This window comes from Rhipicephalus microplus, chromosome 5 (assembly GCF_043290135.1).
Source record: "Rhipicephalus microplus isolate Deutch F79 chromosome 5, USDA_Rmic, whole genome shotgun sequence".
NCBI classification, from domain to species: Eukaryota; Metazoa; Arthropoda; class Arachnida; order Ixodida; family Ixodidae; genus Rhipicephalus; species Rhipicephalus microplus.
Genome location: NC_134704.1, coordinates 2,546,652 through 2,572,868, shown reverse-complemented (window position 1 = coordinate 2,572,868; position 26,217 = coordinate 2,546,652). Strand labels below are relative to the sequence as shown.

Here is a 26,217-nt window from a genome sequence, read left to right as displayed (position 1 = left end):
AGGCACGTGGTAGGTGATGTGACTTACTATGCAGGCATTAACTGTACGTAGAATGCCTTGTTCCTGAAGTCCATGCCTTCGGTTGATGATGCGACGGATCATATGCGTGATTTGAGAAACTTGGTGTTCTAATATTTTCATGGTGTGTGCTGCCTTGAGATCAGCTTGTATATGAAGGCCTAGGACGCGAAGTTTCTGTACGCAGGGAATTACATGGTCCTCTAAGGTGACTGTGATTTGCGGCCTGTTCTCGGGCTTTCGCTGGGGACGACGAATGAGTAGAAGTTCCGACTTATTTGCAGAGCACGTTAGACCACCTGCTCGTGCGTATGCTTGAACTATATTTACTGGTTCTTGGAGGGCATCTTGTATTTGTCCATCTGAGCCTTTGGTCACCCATATAGTGACGTCGTCCGCGTATAAAGCATGTCGCAGACTTAGAATGGTGGCGAGTAGAGGCGATAACTTAGCCATGGCGATGTTGAAGAGTGTCGGGGATAACACCGATCCTTGTGGCGTACCTTTACCCGCGAGCTTAATGATGTCACTGCGAAGAGAGCCTAATCCTATGGTTGCCGTCCTGTTTGTTAGGAATGCTTTCACATAGTCGTACACTCGTCGTCCGCAGCGTGTTGACGCGAGATTCTCCAGTATTAGGTCATGCGAGATGTTGTCAAACGCACCGCGGATGTCCATGGCAAGCAGACCTCTAGTTTGCGTAGAACTGAGCCTGTCCATTACTCCCTCCTTTAGTTGGAGAAGTACGTCTTGCGTGGAAAGATGGGCCCGGTACCCAAACAGTGTGTCCGGAAAAAATCCCTGGGCCTCAAGATATGGTTGCAGTCTTTGGAGGACGACATGCTCCATTAATTTACCGAGTCAAGACGTCAACGAGAATGGTCGCAGGTTTCCAAGCTCTAGGGGTTTGCCGGTCTTAGGAATTAGTGTTATTTCGGCATGTCTCCATTCCTGCGGTAACGTTCCGGATTTCCAGTGAGTGTTGTAAAAATCTGTGAGCTGTTCTAGGTCTTCGTCGTTGAGGTTTCGTATGAGAGAGTATTGGATGTTGTTTTTTCCCTGGCGCTATGTTGCGCTTGATATTCAGAAGGGCATCTCGAACTTCGTGCACAGTGATAGCAGCATCCAGCGGTGTTGACTCTGTATGTGGGTAGTTTTTTATATTTTGGCTGGGGGCCTGCAGCGATGTACTTTTCTTGAAGCGTCTGTAAGATGGTGTTGTCGTCCCCATCCTGCTTGTGAAGAAGTGTTTGGATGGTACTGCTTGTGTAGGACTTGGTATTTTTGGGTCAACAAGGGCTCTTATTATGGCCCACGTGCTCGCAGTGCTTAGTGTTTCATTAAGTGACTTACAAAAGTTGTGCCAATTGTTCCTCGTGAACTCTGTGGCGTATTGTTCGGCTTGCAACGTGAGTTGAGCAACGTAAAGTTTAAGCTTGCGATTGTGTGTCTGCCTACTCCAGCGTTTTATGAGGCTTCTGCGTGCTTCCCACAGGTGTAGAAGGTGCCTGTCGACATCTGGGATTGCGGTTGTAGGGCTCATTTTTTTGGTCACTTTATCAAGGTCGGCTTGCAGGCACTGTAGCCATTCATTTAAAAATCTCCTATTGTTGTCAGTCTGAGCGCGTTGTTTTCTATATATATGCCAATTAGTGAGACGGACCTTCCGCTCTGGAGCACGGGGGTTGGAGATGTGCTGTGTAGTGGAAATGATGCAATGATCACTACCTAACGTTTCATGTAGATTTGACCAGTCATAATTGCTTAGTCCCCTTACGAAGGTTAAGTCAGGGCACATATCTCTGGTTGTGCTGGTTCCAATTCTGGTTGGAGCTTGCGGATCTGTGAGCAGTGTAAATCTGTGATTGCAGATGAGGCGTTCTAATTTGGTACCTTTACGCGTGGTCGATAAGTATCCCCATGACGTGTGTGGGGCGTTAAAATCACCAACCACTACAACTTGTTCCCCTAGGTTGCACGTTTCCACTATAAGGTACCCGAAGTCGTCCCTTCTTGATTTAGGAGAGCTGTATAGATGTTTAGTATAAACAAGCTCTGCTGACTGCGTTTCTGAGGAATAATTTCAACAAGCACATGTGGAATGGATGACGTCAGTGTGTGTTCTGTAGTTGGCAAGTGTTTGGATACGAGTATTGCGACAAGTGATGGTGTTTGTTGATCTGTGTATGTATGGAAGCCCGAGAGGGTAGGTGTGCAGTGCGTCTCCTGCAGAGCCACGATATCCGGAGGGTGCGCGAAAGTGGCAGTGTACTGTTGCAGGGAGCTCCTCTTTCGTCGAAACCCCCTGCAGTTCCACTGCCACATGGTGAAGGCAGGACTAGGGGAGCTTATATTGCTCTTTTTGGACTGTGTCCTGAGTTAAGAGTGATGGGCGGATGTAAGGGTGGGGTCGTTTGGTCAGACTTTTGGGGTTTGTAGCTAGTGGCAATGAGTCTTGGGGCCCGGTACTAAATGACGCGAAACTGTCTTGTATGTGCTGATTTAGCTCTGTTACAACTGCTTGGGTATGGGCATTTAACATATTCCTAAGTTCTGCACGGAAATCATTAATTGTCTGAGTGATCATGCTGGTTACTTCAGCATTAAGCGAGTCTCTCAGTTTTGTGAGGGCATCTTGCAGCTCTTGCTTAGTGCAGTTATGTGCGTTAAATGTGAGAGGTACGTTGGGGTGGTTGTGTGATGAGGGCGGATGGGAGGGATTAGGTAAAGAAGATTTCAGGCTGGGAGGCCCCGCTGCCCAACTCACCTTAGCCGGAGGCGTCTGTCCAGCGAGCGCTGGCTTCTTGGCTGGTGGCGATTCTGGTCTCTTCTTACTCGCGGCTCTGTTCTTTTGGGGGATCAGTACCAGGGTAATGGTGCTGGTTTTGGATGCGGTTCCTGGCGTGTTGTTTAAGGATTCCAAGGCCCTGTCCTGATACTTCCCTCTGCTCTTGGATTGGCTGCGCCTCGCTCTAGACCTGGGCCGGTGTCCCTTGAGTGGTGATGTAAATGGTGGTGCTAACGCGTTCGCCTCCAGTGCTTTCTTGACGTACTGCTTGTTTAGAGGTTTCTGTTCTCTCGCAGAACATTTGGGGTGCGCAGCTGGGTGGTCACCCTCACAGTGGATGCATTTAGTTGTACAGCTGTGCTCCGGCGCTGGTGTCTCAACTCCAGACGCTTGGCATCGGCGTTTTGTCGGAGTTGGACATACGTCTGCCCGATGTCCAAGTGCAAGGCAGATTGTGCAAACTTGTTTGCGAGGTCGGTGAATGTAGCATCGGTATTCCGCGCGGTAGTAGTAAATATAACGTGGAACATGAAGGCCTTCAAAATTTATCAACGCCGTGTTTGTGGATCCCATCGTTCGGGCGTGCAAGACTTCGGCGTCGGAGGCGTAGATGTTGTCGAGGAGTTCGGTAGGTGAAATATTCTTCTCGGAGCCGATGATGACTCCCTTACAAGAATTGTCAGGAGCGGCTACATAAGCTTGCATTTCATATCTCTGCGATCCTAGATTTAGTGCAGTGATAGCTTGCAACTTTGTAGCAATAGTTTCGTCTGGTGTGCTTGCGATGGCTATATTGCATTCCGCTTGGATGCGAAAAAGGAGCTTGTTGACTGTTTCTCCTGGCAGCCCAGCAGTCATGCAGATGGCGCGTGTCAACACGTGATGTGCCCATTCACTGAGGCGAAGGCCTCCTCGTGGTCGAAAGATCACTTTGAAGTCATCCACAGGTAGGGGTGGCGGCCGCGGGGTCAATTGATTTTTGGCAGGCAAGGGCTCGGGTGCGGAATTCGTTGCGGTCTTTGGCTTGCGTCGGCGGGTAGCAGTGAACCAAGAGCCATCGTCCGGATCCACTGGATATTCGTTGGTGTCTGGAGCATCCATTGCTGCTGATTCAGTGGTAGAAACCGGAGAAGCCATGCCTAAGCAGTGTAGATCAGGCACACACCGAATGTCACTGCAACGCGCTCGGCGTTCGCACGAACGTGGCCAAGCGCCGAAAGTTGCAGCGGCGTCGGTGCGGTGTTACGGAGACGCCGATGCATCGGCCATGCCTAGTGACCAGAAAGTTGTTGAGCACTTTCACGTTTTGAAACACTTCAAACAGTCTTGGCTGTGAAAGTCCTCACCGGAAAGTCCGAAGTAGGTCTGTTCAACGAGAGTGCCGTGGACAAAAACCCATGGAAACGTCAAAGGACTGGGAGGAGCGATGAAAAAAACACGTCCGTTACGTTCCACGGTCGAGTGAAGAGTCCCACGCAAGGGCAAAACATCCGCCGCGTCCAATGCTGAAACCTGCTCCCGAAGACTACGTTATAGTAATCAAACCCAGAGAACGCGTTTCTCTTCTCAACGCGTTCACGGAAACAGACTACGGCACCGTCATCTCGGCATACCTCGGGCCGAAGCGGCCCCGCGGAATCTCCCTGCTTCCATCGCGAGATCAAAACACCATTGTCGTGCATACCCTGGACATTCAGGCGGCGGACCTGCTCATAGGGGACTTTGCAGTGAATTCGGAGAAAGGGTCAGTCCTGCTCCAGAGTTACCTAAGACAAGACGGCGGCAACATCTGCCACGGAGTGATTGTGGTCTGTAACACGGACACCACGGAAGCTCTTCAACACCGAGTCTGCTGGCGGGCCGGCACCAGCGGGGAAATCCGAAAATTTGAACATCTGACAAGGCACGCAATGCCTTCGCGGGTAAGGTGAAGCCTCGTCACGTGCGCTATGGTCGTCTCTGTGCAGAACTTCTGCAAAACTATTCCGGCCAGTGTGGAGCCGTCAGGCATTGCGCGGATGCGTGCCCAAATCTGCAGCGGAACACATGTGAACTCTGCGGACTGTACGGCCCGCTAGTGGAGTGGGTGCGGGCCCCTCATGTATGTGTTCCCCGGTGCTCCGTGTGTGGTGGCGCCCATGCCACCAACTCTCGCGAATGTGCGGCGAAATTCCGCACGCCGAAGATGACATCCCCTAAAGGCGACAAAAGGAAACCGGCACCATAGAAGACAAGCCGCCATCATGGTTACGCAGCAACCAGCCTCGCCGGGACAACTCGAAAACTGACAAGCGAGTACCACCTTTAGGAGGTGTTGGAATGCGTCCATCGACGGAGTCTCAACTACGCAGTGACCCTGAGAAACGAGCGACGGAGGCGCACGGCAAGACCAGGGCCTGGGTCAACGCCGTTAAAAATGGGCAACAGGTGAGCGGTCCGGTTGGCGCTGCCTCTCCTAACCCCCTTCCCACTCCCCTCCCATTGGCGCGGAGTGCGGAACAAAATGAAATAGTAGCACTCAGGACCAAGTACGAGATGCTACTAAAGAAAATTATGCAGTTAGAATGCAAAATCAACCAGCTTCCTTCTCCCCCTCCTGCTCTGCGGCTGAGGTAATGGAAAGTGAGCTCATGGCCCCAGAGGCGGACACAAGCGCGGATACCGCATTCGAGGCACGTTTCGAGGCCCGTATCCGAACCACAGACGCCCGGTTCGCCAGCATGGAAAACCAAATATCGGCAATGGTCACCGCCATGTCCAAATTGCAGGAGACAATCCTCGCGATAATAGCCCATTATGAGCGGTAACAGCGGACAAACTCGCGGGACGAAGGGAGAAAAAAAAAGCAGCGCTTGTTTGTGTCCCTTCTCTTCGTCCCGTGAGTTTGTGCGCTGTTACCGCCTATAGTGTAACACCAACTAGCCTATTTATCAGTCCTGCTTCATGATAGCCCAGCGAATTGCGCATTTCTCGCGCCCCTCGCGCTGGATTAGCGGTCCCTACAAGGACGTGTCAGGCCGCTCAGTTAAAACTACTAGACGCAACATAGAGATAGATGATGACAGCTGCTCGCTCTCCGGTGTTGATCCCTCTCTCACTGCGAATGCTGCGGAACAGCGCCACAACAATCTCACCTCAGTCTAACTCACCACGGCGAGCAGCCCTAAGGTTACGCGCTTCCCGAAAACAAATTCGGCCATCCCTATTAACATTGTTCTGTGGAATTGTTAAGGCTGTCGGTCCCGCACGAAGCGGGCGCATCTTCGACTTTTCTTATCAACTCTCGACTTACTTCCGGCGGTGGTCGCCCTCCAGGAGCCAGGGAGTGGCACCACCTTTACAAATTACATCACTTGCAGCAAGACCCCTCTTTCTGCGTATGTGTGCATAAAAATTATTCTGCTAAGCTTGTCGACTTGGAACTTCAAATTGTGTATTTCTACGTGATGGTGAAACTTCTTCCGCTCAAAAAACAAGATGCGGCACTCCACGTACTTAACATATATAGTTCCCCCAGAATTAAAGATGTAACGTTCGCAGCACTCTTCAGTCACGCCCGGAAGGCTGTCGGCAGGGATCCCCTGGTGATCGTGGGTGTTTTCAGCGTTCACAACACACTATGGGGATATGTGCGTGATGAGAAGCGGGGGCGCAAGCTAGCAGAACTTGTGTCCACGCTGGGCCTCACTCTTCACACTGACCCTGCACATTCAATGCGGGTAGGTAACTCCGTGACTCGGAACACGTGTCCGGACTTTACCTTCACTAAACACATTAGACATGGAGACTGGGCCAACACAGAGGAAACCTTCGGCAGTGGCCACTGCCTATTCAACACCGCCGATATAGTTATAGCGCGAGAACAGAACGACGACAAAGAGACAAGAAGGACACGAAGGACTCCTTTTTGTCTTTTTGTCGTCGTTCTGTTCTCGCCCTATAACTATCGTCATGTCATACCAACTATCCCAAGCTGCCACACTTCAACACTGCCGTCACAACCAAACCAATTGCAAGACCCTATGCCCAAGCCCGCACACCCGACTGGGCAAAGTTTCACAAAACCTACACTAGTCTGGCCCCTATTCGCGAAACAGGTTACCGCCCATGGTCACAAAAATTGGTGACACACCTTCGTTCGACGGAAACTCAAGTTTAACCCTCGGAGGCTACGCCGGCGGTGGACAATCACCTCCTTCATCTTTGGAAGGCGCGGCACAGCCTCGTCCGCTGCAGATGGCGCCGCCAAAAACACAATTGGAAACTCAAAATTCGCATTGCCGAGCTCTCCCAACGAGCGGCAGAGACCGCGGCCCAGCTCGCCGACTCGAATTGGGTAGGCCGCTGCAACACAGCTGCTAGAGAGAGAGAGAGAGAGAGAGAGAGAGAGAGAGAGAGAGAGAGAAATAACGTTTATTGCACCCGTCTAGAATGACAGGGGAGGAGGCTTCGGCCTCTGCCCCCAATCATCCCCTAGCCATCAGCCGGAATCCTTTGGGACTCGGCGGCCCTCAGGGCGAGACCGATGACTTGACGCTGTTCTTCGGCGTCACGGCTGTGTATTAAGGCCTCCCAGGATTCCACGTTTCTACTTGGATCATTGTAAGATGGACAGGTTCATACCATGTGCACTAAACCCGCAGTGCTGTTGCAGTGCGCACATCTGGAGTTGAACACTTCTGGGTGCCATTTACTGTACAGGTGATGGTTTGGAAACACCCCGGTTTGGAATTTTCGCCACATAATTTTCTCCTCTTTGCTCAGCTGTTTAGCTGCCTCTGAATAAATCTTACGGTGGAGTTTATAGTGTGCGGTGATTTCCTGAAACGTTCGTAGTTCGTCTCTTGTGGAGAGGGGCTGCTCGCGCGAAGGCGGTGGGTCAGCGCCGATCGACCGGAAAGTGAGCCCTCGGGCGATCGCGTGCGCCTTCTCATTTTCCTTCAGACCTTGATGGGCCGGGGACCATACTAGTGAGATTAGCTCTGCGGGTACTGGTCCTTGTCTTAGAATTTTGGCGGCTGTAGCAGAGATCCTGCCCATATCGTAGTTTTTAATGGCTGACTTAGAGTCGCTAACAATCACTCGTGTGCCTTTTTGAGCTATTGCCAAAGCAATCGCAAGTTCTTCTGCCTCTGTGGTGGTTGTGTTCTTAGAGGTGCAGCACGAGACCAGGTCCCTGTTCTCGCGAACCACTACCGCTGTGTGTGCTCACTTTCTTTCGTATTCTGCAGCGTCCGTGTAAAGCACGCCAGATCGACCTTCAAGTTTCGCCTGCAAGGCTACAGCTCTAGCTTTGCGTCTGCATTCATGAAACGCCGGATGCATGTTTTTCGGCAGCGGTATAATTTTCAGTCTTGCCCTAGTTGATTTAGGTATGCTAGCGGTCTGCCTGGAACACTCCGTGGGCTCGAACCCCAAGCGCTCCATGATTTTCCTCCCGGTTCTACTTCTCAGAAGTCTTTGGTGCTGTGACATCATGGCGGCTTCTATTACTTCGAGACGCGGGCGCTTCGCGAAGTGATCGGACGCGACGCTCATCGGCTCAGTCAGTCAGTCAATGAACTTTATTTACAAATTGTCCTGAGGAGCCGATTCCCCTCAAGAGGGAGGATCGGCTGCGGGCCGCACCCACGTGGGGACAGGAAGAGCGAGCTCCTCCGCCAAAGTGCGGGCCCTCTGGACAGCCCGGATTTGGACCTCTCGGTCCGAGCTGGTAATTGCCGTCCTCCAGGCAGCTTCTGTGCTGAGAGGCTCGCCATCGCGCAGCGCCGCGCATTGCCAGAGCATGTGGGGTAACGTGCAACGTCTCTCTTCGCAATGAGGGCATTGCGGCTTTATGCTGTCGATAAACTTGCTGTACACTAAAGGCGACGGGTAAGTACCCGTTTGCAGCATTCTTAAAGTGACTGACTGGGCCCTAGAGAGTTGCGGGTGCGGGAGCGGAAAGCTACGCCTGGCCAATTGATAATTTTTGCAAATTTCGTTAAAGGTGAGGAGCGAATCAAGATGCCATCGGCTCCGTCGATTTTCGGCTGGAACCGTGCTCTCTTCAATGTGGCTGCTCTAAAACTTGTGTGACTGCATCTGCCAAGTCAGTAAGATTCTGCGGACACCGATCTCACCCAGGTACGCCCAATTTTCGGCCACTTCGAGCAACTTTGCATCACAACGTAGCGAACGAGCTAAGCCTCACGGCGGCGGCTCCGCCGCTGCTGGATGCGGAGACGCCGCTCGGTCAACTCCTCAACATGGCGCTGCCTGAACAACGTGGCTACGACCCTACGACTCTGTCGTGGTCGTATATCCCGACAAATCCATCAGACGACGGCCCATCCACCATTTCGGCGGAGCAAGCCGACATTTTTCAACTCGTCGAGGGTCGGCGTCGCCGCCGAAGAAACGCGGAAGGAGCGTCTGCACTGAAAACTCCTCACAACAATTCAGCCACTGGAGACGCTCGCGCTCCATCTCCTAAAGCTCCACAAAAGACTTCACCAGTCTCCAAGTGGACGCCGAAACCAACGGTCAGGATGAATCCTGGCGACTACGTGATCGTGCTCAAGCCACGCATCACAGTAGCCCTAGAGGCAGCGTTTCAACAAAGTGAGCTCGGCGCTGCCATTTCCCAACTCATCAGAAGGCAGCACATGAATGACATCAGCATTTCTCCCAATTGGGAGCAAAACATCATCATCTGTGGCACGCAGAATAACGAGGTGGTTCAGAAACTGCTGTCGGACTTTCAAATCAACACCAGAAAAAGGACCGCTGCCGCTTCGCGGTCACCTCAAGCTCACCGGTGATGTGTGTCGCGGCGTGATTTCTGTGCACAACCTCGAAACCAGTGCGTCTCTGAAACATAGTGTGCAGTGGCGTGGCGGTGAACTAGTCTATGCGCGCAAGCTGGGGAACTCCAACGTAGCTGTGTTGACTTTCGCGGGAAGGAAGGTTCCGCGTTTCGTCCACTATAACGCAGAACTGACTCCCGTCAGGGAGTACAAGAAGACAGTGCCAGCGTGCTACCGCTGTGGTGCACTGGGGCACCGGGCGGATATCTGTCCCAACCCGGTCACCGAAAGATGCAGCCTTTGTGGCCAAAACGTGGGCGCTGGTCCTGAGGGGATGGCCCCCCACGAATGCAACCCAACGTGCATAGTTTGCGGGGGTCCGCACCTCACCAGCTCCCGCGAATGCACTGAAAAATTCATCAGGCTTCAGCAACCAGGGTCCAGGACATCGGGGACCCCAACAAAACCAAAGAACCGGTCAACTGGCAAAGCGCCAATTCCTGGCAAAGCAGCAACGGCAACGCTACCACCTGGCGCGGCGAAATCTCCAGCTTTCGGCGCTCCATCTGGCAACGCTGCACGCAACCAACCCAAGGTGGGCAGTTGGGTGGAGGTCGCCTCCTCTCCCTCCTCTCTCTCCTCTCCACCTTCTTCTGCCACAAGCACTACCGAAACACAAAAACTCAGGCATGAGCTCGCCCTTTTGCGATCTCAGAATGAAAAACTAGCCAGCGAACTTGACTCGCTCAAAACCAATCTCACTACTAAGCCCTCGTTGAGCGACGAAGAGGAAAATATAACAGACAGGGAGATTCCTACTACTGTAGAGAGTCGCGTCGCGGCCCTGGAGACCCAGGTGAATGCAATAGAAACACAATTGGCCGACCTCCCCAAAATTATCCACGACACCATCGCGCGACATATGGAGACTGTCATCGCACAGGTGACACAAGCAGTAACTCACATTATCCAAAAGTGGATACAAGACAATCCACGCGTCCTCAAGCGCGTAGGGCCAATTAGGGACGTTAATCGCCCCTCAAAATTTAACAGAGTGACTCCAGATGAGTCGGACTTTTCTGAAGACTCCAGTACGTCAGCACAGGGTGCTGGTGAACTGAGTAATCTTAACAACACAACCCCACCCTCTATCTCCGAACATGGCCTCCAACCCTAGGTCGCGAGCCAGAGCAACTCAGCCGTTGTTACTAACACAGTGGAACTGCAGAGGTCTCAAGAACCACAAGAAGCGGGCTCATTCACGCCTCTATCTTGAGACCTTTGAGTTCCTCGTTGCCGTGGTTGCCCTTCAGGAACCCGGCTCGGACGTCAAATTCACAAATTACACTACATTTCAACACAACCCGGAGACATGTATACTTGTTCACAAGCAATATACCGCCCAGGAAGTCACACTCCCCACAACACCGCCTTTCCCATACACAATGGTGTCGGTGCTGCCTATAAGGCGATCTGACCCACCTGTTTATATTTTAAACATTTACTGTCCCCCAAAGCTTAAAAACGTCACGTTCAGCGAAACTTTCACACAAGCTATGCAGGTGGCAGGACGGGACCCCCTCCTGATCGTCGGTGACTTCAATGCCCCAAGCAGGTTATGGGGTTACCCACGAGAGGACACGCGTGGAAGGAAGCTTGCGGAACTTCTTTCTACACTTGGACTCACCCTCCACACTGATCCCGCCAGCCCAACACGTGTAGGCAACTCTGTTCAACGAGATACTTGCCCGGACCTCACAATTACACGCAACATACGCCATGCCGACTGGCTGAACACACAGGACACTCTCGGTAGTGATCATTGTGTATTAAACACAACTGTGTACATGCGTCCCTTAAAACGCCCACTTACACAAGCTCGTATCCCAGACTGGACAACTTTCCGCACCACTCTACCTATTGTAGACCCTCTCCAGTCGGGATACGACACCTGGTCTAAATCACTGACGTCTACACTGAAACAACACGAACAGCTGATACAGCTCACGGAAACTCAAACGGACGTGGACAACCACCTCCTCCATCTTTAGCAGGCCCGCCGCAGCCTCACCAAACGATGGAAAAAACAGAAACATAACAGACGCCTCAAGAAACGCATCCTAGAACTCACGGAGCAAGCTGCGGAATATGCTGCTCAGCTAGCCGACACTAACTGGGTGGACAGGTGCAACACGGCTGCACGCCAGATGTCTGGTCGCAACACGTGGCGCCTGTTTCGCGCTCTCATCGATCCAACACAAACACGTACGGAAACTCAACGTCACTTACATATGGTCATGCACAACTTTACAGGAACGACAACACAGCTGGCAAACACGCTCAGGGACCGATACCTGTGCACCACCAAGGACCCCTGGACGGCCGCATACTCCTACGCAGGCAAAAAGAACACGCAGTTGGACACCCCGTTCCAGCTCCACGACCTCCAGGCGGCCTTACGCAAGATGAAGCGTGGCACTGCACCAGGGCGTGACCAGGTTACGGTCAAACTGTTGGCCAATCTTCCCGACGCAGCCTACGCCACGCTCCTCAAATACATCAATAGCATTTGGGACGGAGAAACTCCTCTCCCTCTTGAATGGAAATCAGCTCTCGTGACCTTCATCCCGAAGGCAGGTAAACCTATTGACGTGGAGAACCTTCGCCCCATCTCCCTCACGTCTTGTGTCGGCAAGCTGATGGAAACGATGGTGCGCGACAGACTCTCCGAGTTTCTAGAAACACAGCACACTTTTGCGGACACCATGTTTGGATTCCGCCCTCAGAAGTCAGCCCAGGATATACTTCTACAGCTCCACCATGACATATTAGATCCTGTTGAATGCCCCCACAATGACAAGGTAGTCCTGGCCTTGGATCTTAAAGGGGCATTCGACAACGTGAAGCATGAGGTAATCCTTGACCACCTCAGTCAGACCAACTGTGGTTATAAAACATTCAATTATGTTAGACAGTTTCTTACAGACCGTCGAGCCTACATACGCATACAAGATGAGGAACATGGGCCTTACGTCATCGGCTCGAGGGGAACTCCTCAAGGCGCGGTCCTCTCTCCCCTCCTATTTAATATAGCCATGCTTCATCTTCCCCCCAAATTGGCTTCTTTACCAGGGATACATCACGCTCTTTACGCGGATGATATCACGATCTGGGCCACGCAAGGTAACCTGGGTCACATGGAGTCATGCCTGCAAGCAGCAGCGACTGTAGTCGACAACTACGCAACCTACTGCGGACTCCAGTGTGCCCCGGCTAAGTCAGAATTTGTGCACGTACGTCCCTCCCCTCAGGACACAACTCAGCTCCATATCAGTCTTCCCTCGGGACCGATCCGTGAGGCCAAGGAGATCCGCGTCCTTGGCCTCTTCATGCACCACCAACGCAAGGCCGACACCACAATAGCCAAACTGCGCACAGTGGGAGACCAGGTGGGCCGTATGGTCCGCCGGGTCTCCAATAAGCGGGGCGGATTACGAAGCAGGGATGCAATGCGGCTTGCCCATGCTTTCGTAACGAGTAGAATACTCTACTCGACTCCCTACTTGCACCTACGCAAACACGAGGATGATCAACTCGAGGTCATCCACCGTAAAGTTATCAAGCGGGCTCTCGACCTCCCTATCACCACGTCCAACCAGAGACTTCTGGCCCTAGGCGTGGTGAATACCTACCGGGAACTTCGAGAAGCCCACCTCGTTAACCAATACACGCGCCTTGCACAGACCCATTCCGGTCGCCGCCTCTTGGACCGAATACACATCAAACACGATTACTATATTGAGGAAAGGGTGAGAGTGCCAGAACCTTGGAGACGCGCCCTCCGGGTCCGACCCCTTCCCCGCAACATGTCCAAAGAAAACCACAGTGGTCGCCGCCAGGCGCGCGCGGAAGCGTTGCAGCGACACTTTGGTCAAGAGGAACACGTGTGCTACGTGGACGTTGCCGGCCCGCACCATGGGGGGTGGTATACTGCCGCAGTCATACACAACGCAAACACCGTAAACGGGCTCACTTTCAAAGCCTACAGCACAACACACGCGGAGGAGGTTGCCATCGCTCTGGCTCTCACCTATCCCTCTTCTAAACATATCATCACCGACTCACGAGGGGCCTGTCGGAACTATCAGCTAGGGTGGGCTTCACCGCTTGCTCAGCGCATACTGGAACCTAGCTGCCGATACGTTAATCCAACTCCGCGAAATCTGGTTTGGGCACCCGGTCACCAAGGACTCAGGGGTAACGAACAGGCCGATCAGGCCGCCCGCGCACTCTCTTCCCGGGCTATCTCCCTGTCTTTGGAAGCCTACTCGCAATCAGACAATTCGGCCCTTTCATTCAAAGATATTACCAATTACTACAAGGAGGAGCACCGGCGCTATCCAGACCCTTGTAAGGGACTGCATCGCGCTGACGAGCGCCTCCTTTTAAAACTGTTTACCAATACCGTACTGTGCCCGGCGGTGCTAAAACATTTCAATTCATCCTTTGATGGCACGTGCCAGTTCTGTGGTGAGGTGGCTGACACCTTTCACATCGTCTGGGCGTGCCAGTCTAATCCATCTATCCCCCCCAACCCCAATCCCACGAAAGAGGACTGGGAGGCGGCCCTGCTCGTCTGTCAAGACCTGAAGGCCCAAGAGGCTCTGGTTCAACGTGCGCGGGCGGCGTTGCTTGCCAATGGAGCCCCGGAATAGGGGTTCCACCTAGTGCTGTGAGGGTAGGAGGCCAATAAGGCCCCAACCCAATCACCTCTCTGTAACCATTTAATGGTTATTAAATGTTTTCACCACCACCACCACCACCTATTACTTCATATAAAGTGTTGGAGACACCCAGCCCAAGAAGTTTAACCGTAGAGGTGCTCGGGGGATGCCCTAGCGCAATCTTGATGCCTTTTCTTATAATGGCTTCAATTTTATTTTTAGATGCGGAAGCATCTTATACTCGCGCCTTGTAGTGCGCCGTCCGCGCCGTCCGCACCGCTTCTCGAACATTCGACAGCTGACGCACGCGCATGCGCCGTCGCGCCGTCGCCCACTCTTCCACCATCTGTGCATTCCTTCCTCCTCTACACACCGCGCGCGCTTCACTCCTCCACCATCTGTGCACCCTTCCTCCTCTACACACCGCGTTCGACATCTACAATTCTCCTGATTCTCCAGTGGACGCGCATGTGGCGTCGCGCTTCGAGAACATTCAACAGCTGACAGTGCATGCGCCGTCGTGCTGTATATATACTCAAGGTCGGCGCTCGCTCGCTCAGTTGCCGCTCGTCGGTTGGTTTGTACGGCGCGTCGACGTCCAAGGTCGCGGTGAAATGAATTCCAACGAATCCACAAACACAATGATCGACGTCCCTTCGACCAGCGCCGCCCTTTCGCATACGTGTGTACGTGTTCACTCATTTAACACCCCCTCCTACAACCACGTTAACCAATTTAGCCATCGACCCAAGTAAGTCGCAATTTAACACCCCATTTCACAACCACGTTAACCAATTTAGCCATCGACCCAAGTAAGTCGCACTTTAACACCCCGTTAACCAATTATATGGTCCGCATCCTCCTCAGTGTTCCCCCGAGGGAAGCTGCGGGCAATTTTTTTTTTCTGCTCTACTTAATTTAAGATAAAGGGCAACGTATAGTACACGGCTTATCACGAAAGCTTGAACTAATCTTGAAAGATTGGCTTCCTTCATCCCCGCATTTTTGTTAGAAATGCGCTTTAGCAGGCGGCACGTCTGGTTCGCACTAGCTTCGAGTCTCCGGATAGTTTCAGTGTTTTTTTTTTCCATTTGCTTGTATGCGCATCCCTAAAATTCTAATACTGTCTACGGTTGGAATAGCATTACCATTCACTCGCAAAGCGATGTCACAACCCCTTCCGAGGGAATTGTTTGTTTTCCTTTTTTGCGATGGTAGAAAAAGAGCCTCTGATTTTTCTGCCGAGCATTTTAACCCTAGTGGTTTGAGATATTGTTCGATGGTATCTATAGCCGGCAGAAGTGCGCTTTCAATATGCCCGTCACTACCCCTGTTTATCCACAGCGTCACATCGTCTGCGTATATTGTGTGATGCAGATTTTTGATTCCTTCCAACTTCTCAGGGAGTCCAATCATCGCTATATTAAATAGAGTCGGAGAGACTACAGACCCTTGTGGCGTCCCTTTATTCCCCAATTTAATGTTTTCGAGCGACTGCCCTCCCATGCTGGTAGTGGCTGTACGATTTGAGAGAAAGCCCCTCACGTAGTTGTATGTCTTGACGCCTACGTTTTAACTGTTTAACTGTTGTTTTAACTTTTCTCTTATTGATCACCAGCGGGCCATTGGCAACGATAATCTCTAAAATTATATAATCACTACCTAGGTCTTCGCCGGTATTGCATCGCGTGGCAGCGGTGGCACTGCTGACCAGGGTAAGATCTGGCGTCGTGTCTTGAGATACGCTATTTCCTTTCCTCGTTGGCTGCATTGGGTCTGTTATAAGTATGAGCTCATGTTGTTGAATTTTGATCCACAAATTTCTGCCCTTAATCTGGGTGAATTTATAACCTCATGCCGTATGATGCACATTAAAGTCGCCCAAAATCAAAAGTAGACCGTTTGCTGAAATAACCTTTGTTTTCGTGAAAAGATCACCAAAGTTGATTTTGCGCTGTCTGGGGGAACTATACACATTCAGGATAAAAAGACTCTTGTCTTTGCGCTTGCGAGGCACGAGTTCGACTAAAACATGATCGATATACGAGTTCCCCGTCTCGTGCTGCAATGCCGTATTGTTTCTCTTTACGAAGGCCGTAACTTGGGTATCATTACCCGACCCGGCAAAAGATTTGTAACCTGCTAATTTTGCATTTTACCCACAATCCTGGATCGGAATAACCTCTGGTCGATCGGCGTTGGTAAGAAAAGATTGTAAAACCGCACGTTTGCGCGAGAAACCCCTACAGTTCCACTGCCAAATCGTATTACTGTAAGGGTGCAGAGCCATCATGGTTTAGCTTGAGCGCTGGGCATAGCCATTCTATCTGTCGGTCCCTGCTAGCAAGTTCAGCCTTAATTTGCTCAATAGCGTTGCCTACTTGTTTCATCTGTTCTAATACAGCTTGGAGCATACCTTGTAATGACTTTGTTTCCACCTCAAGCGCTTCAATTCTCGCTCCGTGATTTTCTTCAATTTCGGTTTCTTTAGCCCTCTTCTTCTTTAAAGGCGGTTGGTTTGCTACCTGGGGTGTTTCCAGCGCCTTCCCTGGTTTACTGGTTAGATGAGCCTTAATATCATCAAGCTGTTTGCGTGATTCCACATTTTGCTCCTGTATATATCCTGTTTTGCTCTTTAAGAGCATTATTCATCTCTGTATTAGCATCCTGGGAGACCTTAGTTACCGAACCTACCTGTGGTCCTGTGGATTTTGTCTTCTCCTGGGCACAATCACCACCATCATGGGATGCCTTGTGAGAAACTCCCGGCTTCTCCAGCGGTGGCAATCGGGGGAAGGATTCCGAGCGCCCTCTCGATCTACTTCGATGCTTGGATTTGCGCCTCGAACGATCTTGAACCCCGTCTGTCCTGCTGTGCCGCTGCGTGCCCTCTTCGGCCTTGCGTCGTTCTTCTTGCTCCCGCGCTACTTCAAGCTTCATTTCCCACTGTCGCTTCTTCACTATAAAAGGTGTCCGAAAAAGTTCTTTGCACCTTTTGTCTCCGGTCACGTGCTCCTTGCCACACAGACGGCACCTCGGCGTACATTCATGGTCCTTGGGTGGGGAGGCCACCCCACAAACTCTGCATTTTTCGTGCGGGCTGTCACATACGTCAGATCGATGTCCCAGCTCACCACACTTGTAACACTTTTCATATCTCTTCTTGTAGAGAAAGCATTTCATCGGCGTCCCAAAGCAGATCATCCATCTCGGCACGTAGTCGTCAACAAAGGTGATGATTACCGAAGTGGAGTTGCCCATCCTTCGCACACCAAGAATAGGACGATTCTCTTCGTGTGAGAAAGCCAGTTCCGATTCTCTCTCAGAGAGTCTGATATCAAGTCTACGTACCACTCCTTTGCCACAGCTTTCAGGCGCAGCCATGTATGTCTTCACCTCGTACTCCTTGCCGTCGAGCTTTATGACTTTCAGGTCCAACATTTACTTGGCATCATCCTACCTGGGCGTGCTGTATATCAATGTTCCTAGCTTGTCGTTGACAACGATTCTGTCCTCCTCCCGACCTTTCTGCCATGAAATGCCTGCTGCCATCCTTACTGCTCCACCAACCACAGGTGCCGAGCGTCTGGTGAGCGTCAGTCCTTCTTTGGGCCTGGTGATAACCTTGTGATCCGCGTTCGGAAGACGTGGTAGATGCAACGCTACTGACCGCTCCGCGAGCTTTTTTTCCCGCCGCTTTATATGAGGGTCTCCCGCTTACACCATGCTTGTCACCATTGAAGCCGGCCGGCATCGTCCTGCCTTTTTTTCCGCATCCACTGCTGGTAGACGCCGCCCTGGTGGCGCCATCGCGTTCCCGTTGTTGACTCTCCTGGAGCTCCGCCACACGTTTCGACACTTTCGTCACCCAGTCCGAGCTTTCCAATTCTTCTTGATCGGCATCTCTACCATTAACAGTCACTTCCATCGTCATAGTGCCTCCGCAGACGCTCTACGAGCCGTGCCTGGAGCCTCGAACGCCGATCCGACCGCCTCGGCGCTATGCCTAACGTTGGAGTTGGCGAGACGCACAACGTAGCCGAACACCGAAGGCGCAATAAAATCCTTTAAAATCTACTTACAGTTTTCAGAATGGTAGCCACAGAATCCTGAGCACGTCCGCAACCACACACAGCACTTTATCAGCTGGCTGTTGTCCTTTCCGCGTGAAAAAGTGGTCATTTCACGGAGCCGACGCAGAGCCGTGTCTCACGCCATTGCGAGCCTCTCGCGTTCCACAGCTGCTAGACAAATGTCCAGCCGGAACACTTGGCGTCTTTTTCGCGCCTTGATTGATCCTACCCAAACCAGAGCCGACACGTCAAAACATCTCTAAGTGGAAATCCATGCCTTCGACGGAGACACCTCAAAATTAGCATGCAAACTACGCGATAAATACCTCTGTGCCCGACATGACACCCAAGGGCCAGAGTACTCGTATGCAGGTTCCGAGAATGCGGAGCTGGATCAACCGTTCCAGCTCCATGACTTGAATGTGGCCCCGACTAAAATGAAGCGAGGAACGGCGCCGGGGAGAGACAAAGTAGCTGTGAAATTACTTGCCAACCTTCCTGACCAGGCCTACGACGCACTCCTCGCGTACATAAACTCAATCTGGCTTGGTGGGACACCCCTTGCAATCGAACGGAACACCGCCCTGGTCACTTCCATTCCGAAAGCCGGCAAAGCCATAAACACTGACAACCTTCACTTCATCTCTCTCGCGTCTTGTGCGGTAAAGCTAATGAAGACTATGGTGCGAGATCGCTTGTCTGAGTTATTGGAAAACCAACACCTATTTGCAGACACAATGTTCGGGTTCCGTCCGCACCGGTCCGCACATGATGTCTTGCTTCAGTTAGACCGCAAAATTCTAAATCCTCTCGAATACCCTCCTAGTGACAAGGCAGTACTCGCCCTTGATTCGAAGGGGGATTTTGACAACGTCACACATTACATAATACTGAAGAACCTTTCCCAAACTAACTGTGGACACAACATGTTTCAATACATTCGACAAATCCTCTCTGACCAACTGTCAGAGAGGATCCGAATACAAGATGAAGAAAACGGCCGCTACCAATTAGGTACAAGAGGCACCCACAGGGTGCGGTCCTCTCATCCCTATTGTTTAATCTGGCTATGATGAAACTCGCGGCTCAGCTGGAGAGTGTTGAAGGCATACAACACGCACTTTACGCCGACGACATTACCATATGGGCTAACACGGATTGGTAGGAGACATAGAAGCCAACCTGCAGCAATTGAGCGGCGGAGATTATGGATAACTACGCCTGCCGCTGCGGCCTTCAATGCTCCCCGACCAAATCGAAATTTGTGCACATTCGATCCTCGCTAAAGTGCACTCCCAAAATTGAACTGTCCTTGCAAAGCGGGCCCATCCCAGAACACGATGAGATTTCAGTACTGGGTCTCTTTATTCACAAACATCGCCGAGTCGATACCATATTGACAAAACTGCGTCAGGTGGGGGACCAGGTGGGCTGTATGGTCCGCCGGGTTTCCAACAGGCGCGGGAGGTTACGTCGCAGAGACGCCTTGCGGTTGGCGCATGCATTCGTAACCAGTCGAGTCCTCTACTCGGCTCCTTACCTCTAGCTACGCAAGTTCGACGAGAACGCCCTTGAGGTGATTCTCAGGAAGATGTACAAGTGTGCCCTCAATCTCCCTATAACCAAGTCCAACCAGCGCCTTGTGAGCCTGGGGATGGTAAACACTTTCGCAGAGCTCCGGTAGACACACTTGATTAACCAATACATGAGACTTTCGAACACTCCGTCGGATCGCCGCCTATTAGCTCGAATACACATCCACCACCCAACAAAGACGGAAGAGCGCGTACGCATTCCAGAAGTCTGGATACGACCTGCTCGTGTGCCCTCTCCCGGCCAACATGACACGTGACGACCACAATGGCAGGCGCCTTGCGCGGGCGGAGGCACTAGGCCGCTACTATGGGAACAAACACGGCATATTTTACGTGGACGCCTCCGGCCCTCACCTTGGGGGGGGGGGGGGGGTACACGGCTAGTCGTCCACCAAAGCATTGAGGTGATTGGTCTCACATTCAGAGCACATGACATAACACGTGCGGAGCGAGTCACCATAGCGCTAGCTGCCGCAGACCAGGACTCGCGCGTCATCATCACGGACTCGAGAAGGGCCTGCAGAAATATTCAACGAGGGTAGGTCCCTTACCTGGCGTACCGCATCTTACAAAATAGTAATTACGCCGGGGCCCCCCGCGTCCTGTAGTATCATATGGGCTCCAGCTCACATGGGCCTCGGAGGCATTGAAACGCCAGACGCCACTGCTCGCGAGCTCACTCTACGGGAAAAGCCTTCAGACCTTTCCGGAATGGATCCCGAACCTAATCCGGCTTTAACATGTAGAGAAATTACTGAATTTTATCGATTCGGCCACGCGATTCATCAAAACCCTGCAAGGACCTTACAAAGGCAGAGGAACGCTTACTCCTCCACCTTTACATCAAAACACTGCTGTGCCCGGCAGTTTTCAAGTATCTTGATCCTGCGTGTACAGGAAAATGCCCGCACTGTGCGGAGAAGTCCTCTGACATCTTCCACATGGTGTGGGCATGCCAGTCAACTACGCACCTCAACCTAAAACCAAACCCCACCCGGGAGGACTGGGAGGCAGCCCTGCTCAGCTGTTCCGACTTGGCGAGCCAGGAGGCCCTGGTCAACCGAGCTCGAGATGCGTTGGCTTCCAATGGACTTCCGTAACGAGGAGCCCACCTAGTGTGTGTGATGAGTGGCCCGCACCAGGCCATCTCCCTCCTTGTCCCTGTATATATATAAATAATAAAGTTTTTTCTCTCTCCTCACTACACTCCAATGCAAGGCTTCATGCAAGATCGGTAGCCGATGTGACGGCGTGCCGTAAAGAAATCTTGTTAGCAAAGCGAAAGACTGCAGCTCAAGAAATATACTCACTAAGCTCATGAAGTGTTGTTGCTCATTCTGGAAGGGAAAGACCTGAAAATACAGCACATTCCTCGAGCTGGAAGTCGGTGATGAGCTTTAACAGAGGCGGACTCGTACGCGGCACTGTATAATAAAATAATTGACCCTCAACGACTAAAACCATGTCAGAACGTCTCATAGACTCATTTTCTAAAGAACCTGCATCACTTCAGTCGAAATTGCCCGCGTAAAAACTAAAAAATAACCACGAAACCGCAGCCGCAAGCCTACCTTCTATGCAAACAGCAAACTTCCCGCATGCCAGATGGGTTTCCAGACCAGAAAATGGCCACCCGCTAACAAGATGGCGGGACGCACGAAAAAAAAACGTCTTTCATACTACGTGTGTGTGTGTGTGTGTGTGTGTGTGTGTGTGTGTGTGTGTGTGTGTGTGTGTGTGTGTGTGTGTGTGTGTGTGTGTGTGTGTGTGTGTGTGTGTGTGTGTGTGTGTGTGTGTGTGTGTGTGTGTGTGTGTGTGTGTGTGTGTGTTATACGAAACGTGTAATAAAAAAGTTTATTTTATTTGTGCCGATTGAGTTTTGTCTTATACTGAGACATCAGTCACCTTAACTTTCGCCTCTTCAGAACACACGAACAAAATTCTAAAAAAAACATTAACAAAAATATTACGAATGGCCGTATCGCTCAAGCCAGTGGACCTGAAAGAAGGCCCGAGTGTTCGGAGGAAGGAAAGTTAAGGACAGGGCATGCCCAGCCGGCGCAGGGCGTAAAAAATGTGGCGGAAATTACGTCACGCGCGGCCATATTCACTAGGCACAATGGCGGCGTTTTGTTATTAATGATGTAGTGCGGTGCGGCACCGTTCAGGCGGTCCAGCAGCGGTGTGCGCGTTTTCATGGGCCTCGCACCTAACCGTGGCGTACTGCAGGTGTTCGACAGCATCCATTCTTCGTGCCGCATTGTTAGCTACGCGATTTTCCTCCGGTGGTAGTTGTAACCAGGCGTCTTAACTAGAAACCACGGAACGAGCGAATTTGCAGCGTCCGTCAAAATTATGCTGAAAAGCCATCATAGAAGATAACGACTGTGCTCGAGAATTCGTTCAACGAATGCCTTGCAGGTTAATGACGGTTATGCGGTGTTGCTTCTTATGACAACGGACGATGCATTTGAGGTCCACAGGCCCTTATTAAGACTGTAATCTAATCTTGCTTTTCATGTTCCTGTACAGTTACCACATGATTCTGCACATTGAAGTTCCTGTTCTGCTTCGCTTAAGATGCTTCCTCTTCGCAATATTGTCTGTATTGTAGCAAAACTCGTTAAAATGTCTTCACGCACCTGCACAAGGTAACTAACTAGGTGCACCTCACTAGATGCGCGTACTTGTGCATTCAGAAGCTGACAAAGCCGTTCGAACGATGTTGACCAAGTTATGTTGACCTTTTCTCACGCATTCCTTCGGCTAACTTTCCCACCTTTCGCCCTAACGCGATCCTGGTCTCCGTTCTCCGTAGCTACTAGTGCGCGTGAATCACGCTGGAGACGTGTTCCCACGCACTTTCGGGTGATATTCGCTGCTTTTATCCTAATGAAATCATGGCCTTTGGGATATCCGGAGGAGCCAGTGCGCGTCGGACAAAAGAGGGGCGAAAACAAAGAGGCCGGCGCAAACTCAACGGGCTGCCACGCACACAAGCTCCACCGTGACGCCGACTTTACTGGCATAATTACGGACCTCCGGGTTTATTGCAGAGAAGACATTTTTTTCTTTTTTTTATCGTTGTGTCTAGCCCACAGCCTGATCGAAAATTTCATAAAGCCTAAAGAGAAGCGCAAAAGAGGGAAAAGGTGATCTGAAAGAGGCTGTACAAATTTCGGTGCCTGGTTCGTCACGCGGCAATGTCCAAAATGTCATCTTTATTTTTACAAAGAACACATCAAATAAAAAAAAGCTTAACGTGCAACTTGCCGTGTTTATCGTAAACGCCGGCAGTGCAAGAGTACAACAGCCATACGCAGATATTTCGTCAACCGTATCGCGGCAAGACAGCGTGTTGAAATCCGTTCCGTTGGTTTCGGATAGCACCAGCGCACGCGGCGCGCAGGCCACGTGCTCATTGAGACAGAGAAAGAGTCGCGCCTTCTCCTTCGCATTCATATGTAAACAAGAGAGGAGAATTAGCCCAGTCAATATGGCCGACTTCCGGCTTAATCGCGGCTTCACAACGAGTGATGTCAGGGCCTCTCCTTACGTTTCCTTCCTCCGTGCCCGAGTGCATTCCGCTTGCATGCGAAATGGGAAACGAGGGCTTCCGCGGCAACCCTCCTCCTCTCGATTTTTCGTATTTTCTCTCTATTTCGGCGCGTCATCAGTGACGTCATGAAAAAAGTTCCTGTTCGTGATTTATTTCTGGTTGGATGCCCGGCAACCGCTAGTGGTAAAAGTGGCGATGCCGCTGCGTATCAGCATGCGACAGCGAATACATGGGATGTATATACTCTGTTCCAGAAGTTCCTTGTAGCAGAGCCAAGGCTACACGACCCTCGAAAGCAAGTTGATGCGAAGCGAGATGTAGTGCCCCGTATACGTAGCCTGTTGTTTGTCCTCGTGACTTTTGCAAGCGGTCTCGTCGGAAGATTTTCACTTGAAGCTTCTCTGCTTATTGTAGCTGGGATTTGTATGACGATCGATTTTGTCGCATTTTCTGTAGAAAACAATTTTTGTGGCTCCATGATACTGAAATAACAGTTCTTCCTTGTACGTGTTATAACATGCAAATGACGAAAGAAATAACTCTGTTATGGCTCGTGTGTGTGTTATCTTTTTTACTTATAAAGGACGAAGGAATGGTACGACAATGTCTGAACTTTTATGAGTAGTCCGCGCAGCCCGAGCGTCCACAGCACCGCTGAGGGCCCAGTCTTGGGTTGTGATTAGTCCGCGGTGGCAGATTTGGTCACAACTGTCAAAATGGCGGCGCCTGGTTCACTTGTGCGATATCGTTCCCGGATCAGCTTTTACGTCAAGGGAGCGAAGCAGTTGGCTCTATATGTGTTCGGGACACTGCGTAAGGAGGGCGGCAGGAATGCAAGCATGAGCTCTCTCATTGAGACAACGGCTGCGTTCACCAACGTCAGCGAGAGCGCGCTGTACAAGTGGGTAGCGGAGCAGGATAAGCACGGTGATACACCGGGAATAGAGCCATCATTTCGTATCGAACGCGAGCGGCACTTCGCATATACGGAATCCAATGAAGCGTGGCGCTTTTCATATTCAATGTGGCTAGTGCAGTGCTTTCCACTGAAACATGAGCTACTAAACCCTATCCCTCAAATGTCTACGTGCAAATATCTCGAAGAAGCGCGCTTTTACGGTGCCGAGGAGAATATTTAACCGATTTCACAATTACGACTCATCTCAATGCGCAGTTGCACACTGTCCCTAGACGCTCTTGTCGCTTTCGCTGCAGCGCACGTCGGTAGCAGACGACAGGGCGCGGAAGGATACACTTCGATGTGCCCGCCCTCCTGATTGATTGAGAAGGCGTGTAGCTTCTACAGTGCTGCATGGAACTTCTGAAACAGGATGGATGGATGGATGGATGGATGGATGGATGGATGGATGGATGGATGGATGGATGGATGGATGGATGGATGGATGGATGGATGGATGGATGGATGGATGGATGGATGGATGGATGGATGGATGGATGGATGGATGGATGGATGGATATGGCTGTACCCTTTAGATTGGGCGGTGGCTAGCGCCACCAAGCCGTAATACCTAATGAACCAAAAACTATATTTATTTTTTTTCCTTAAAAAGTGAGTTTGAGGATTCGTACTTTGCAGTGAAGAGTTTAATTTTCACTCGTGCCTTGACTTTAGCCACCAATCAGATAACCTCCTTCTAGTTAAGTCTAGCCGCTTAAAGTTTATTTTGCCCTCCCGGTCCCTAAACCCCAGTGCTTTGAAAAACTCTGCTCCATCATCCTGAACTATAGGGTGAAGCCCTTTACAGAACATTATCGAGTGTTCGGTAGTTTCTTCTTCCTCTCCACACGCACCGCATACTGTGTCTACCCCTTCGTATTTGGCCCGATATGTCTTGGTTCGCAGTACTCCCGTCCTGGCCTCAAACAGTAGAGAACTACCCCGAGTATTATCATAGATCCTTTCCTTGGCAATTTCCTGCTTAAAAGTTCGATAGATCTCTAGTGCGGACTTCTTAATCATGCCCATTCTCCACATGTCAGTCTCCGTTTCCTTCACTTTCTTCTTAACCGATAGTTCTTTTTGGTTTGGCCACCTGCTGTTTTCTAAGTATTTACCAGTCAACTTCCTGGTTCGCTTCCTCCATTTTGTATCGACATTATTCATGTACAAGTAGCTGAAAACCTTCGTAGCCCAACGCTCTTCCCCCATTTCTCTCAATCGCTTCTCAAATTTTATCTTGCTGCTAGCTTCCCTGCCCTCAAATGATGTCCATCCCATATCACCTTGTACTCCCTGATTTGGTGTATTCCCGTGAGCTCCTATAGCAAGCCTACCTATTCCACGTTGCTTAATTTCTAATCTTAAATGAACTTCTGATCTCATGCACAAGACCGTATTGCCGAACGTCAGCCCCGGAACAATGACCCCTTTCTATATTCCTCTCACAACATCATACCTATTGTAATTCCACAGTGCCCTATTTTTCATGACTGCTGCATTCCTGTTACCTTTAGCCGTCACATATATTTCGTGTTCCCTCAGATACTCGGTCCCATTGCTTATCCATACGCCCAGATATTTGTATTTATCTGTTATCTCTAGCGTGACCTCCTGTATTCTAAGCTCACTACCTTCGTTGTCATTGAAAATCATGACTGCTGATTTTTTCCTTACTGAATCTAAAATCTAACCTATCTCACTCATTACCGCA

General features: G+C 51.0%; 1 pseudogene; it reads left to right on the top strand.

Annotated features, from left to right (window-relative positions):
* Window positions 1-20,154: 20,154 nt before the first annotated feature.
* LOC142761801 (uncharacterized) lies at window positions 20,155-21,086 on the top strand (annotated as a pseudogene).
* Window positions 21,087-26,217: the final 5,131 nt, after the last annotated feature.